Below are 2,143 nucleotides of genomic sequence, written 5' to 3'. Positions count from 1 at the left end.
TATATATATATATATATATGTATGTATGTATATTACACACTGACGCAGATGATGAGTATTAGCGCATTACCGTTTTTCGAAAATGAGAAATTTTTTTATTTCTAAATTTTGTTATCATCCAGGTCAAATGGCGAAAATATTTATTGAAGTCGTGTTTATATTTTCATTTGCTTTTGTTACTCTTTCGTTTCTTTTCTGTTATTTACTAATGTGAAACGGATGCAAAAATTCCTTCGTTATAAACCTGCTTTTGGAACATAGTTTAATCAACTCAGCAACAAAACTTTTTTCTTCTTCTGTAAAGTCTTTGTCAAGTAATAGATAAAACAACGAATGGCCAACAAGTAATAACCTCTTGACACTAATCGGAGATAACACCAAATGCTCTATAAATCAGATTAATGGCGACTCGAAGCTGATAGATATTCAGCTACTGTATTAGTAGCAAGGTATAAAGAACGCCATTGCTGCAGTCAAGCATGCTTTGGAAGGATCGGGCTGAGATTAAATTTCTGTTCTTCCCTCACGCCAAATATACTTTCATCGTTTCTTGTCATTTCTCTTCATTCCTCTTAAGCTTGTTATCTGTTCCCGTCTTTCTTTTCTTTATTTTTTCCTTTCTCTTACAAATCATCCTTTCTTAACTCTCGATCAGTTCTGAGTTTCTGGCCCTTGTTCTTAAGTTTCATCCTCCAACGAGAGTTACAGAGTAGTCGAATTGGTTGCGTATTCATTCACCTGCACACCGAGTATCGACACTTTATTGCCCATTCATTGTGACTGCGGTCTATCTATAGTCAAGCCATTTAAATTTCACTGTCCTACAGCGTCTAGCTGCAAGGTGCTACCTTGTAGAAATATAGTGAATTCCTTCAGGTAGTGTATCATCGAATAACTGGTGAATATTTCACTTTGCAGTGCTGAATTCAAATCCGAGATTTCCATGAAAGGAGATTGTTTGGGGGTAGTCTAGACTAGGGGCTGACTTTAAAAGTAAAAAATCCAGTACATTTGATATTGGATTCACCGATCCTTCTTGTAGTAGTAGTAGTAGTAGTAGTAGTAGTAGTAGTAGTATTGGTTGTGGTGGTGGTTGTGGTGGTGGTAATAGTAGTAATAGTAGTTTCTTTCTTTGGTATATCTCTCTTTCTCTCTTTTACTTCACTTTGTTCCTAAGAAATTGCTTCTTTATTTTAAATCGTCTCTAAATCTTTCATCCATTAACACTTTTTTACACAAACAACAAAAGCGTACCTAAGCAATTCTCCTTTACATTTTTTTTAATCAAAATATTCAAATATACATTTATACTCATACATACATAAATAAATGGAAAGGTACATGTTTTACAGTACGTATAAATATATTTCCATGAATTTATACATAGACATGATGCTAACAAATGCACAAAACGAACATAGAAGCTATATTTTATGCAGTTAGACTCCCAGAAAGACTCTTGTTGCGTTCCAATTTAGTTTTTAAATAAACAGTATAAATTAATCGTAAAAAAATTTATGAATCCTGCTGATATATTTCAACATAATTTTTTAAACAAAGCTGTAGATCTGGTTCCTTTTTAGAGAAAACTTTTAGAAAACGTATAACAAATAACCAGAGTCGCACACACGGCAGCACACTTACATGTAGATTAAATATTTTTTATTGGTTACATACATACCAATGTATATGTTAGTGTGGTGTGTGCGAGGGTGTGTGTGTATATATACATATATATGTGTGTGTGTGTATGTATATACACGCATGAGTGATTGTGTATTCTAATTTAGATACAAAGCTAGCGATTTGGTGGGGAGGGGTTGATTCAGTGTTAGACCAGTACTTATCTCAAAACACCTAAAAGCAATATTGACCTCAGTGGGATTCGAACTTACAACCTTAGGGACAAGAAGAAATATCACCAAGCATTTTCTAACCATTTTGACAGTTCGCCTTTACTTACATAAATACACACATTCATACATTTATACATATATATATTCAAAACATATATACATATATACATACATACATATGCATATGTATATATTACATATATATACATATATATAATACACACACACACACACTCACACACACATATATATGTATACAATAATCAATGGAATTCTAAGTATGATTT

Source organism: Octopus bimaculoides, chromosome 2 (genome assembly GCF_001194135.2).
Source record: "Octopus bimaculoides isolate UCB-OBI-ISO-001 chromosome 2, ASM119413v2, whole genome shotgun sequence".
Taxonomy (NCBI): Eukaryota; Metazoa; Mollusca; class Cephalopoda; order Octopoda; family Octopodidae; genus Octopus; species Octopus bimaculoides.
The sequence above is the reverse complement of the archived record's forward strand: the minus strand, read 5'-3'. Positions refer to the sequence as shown.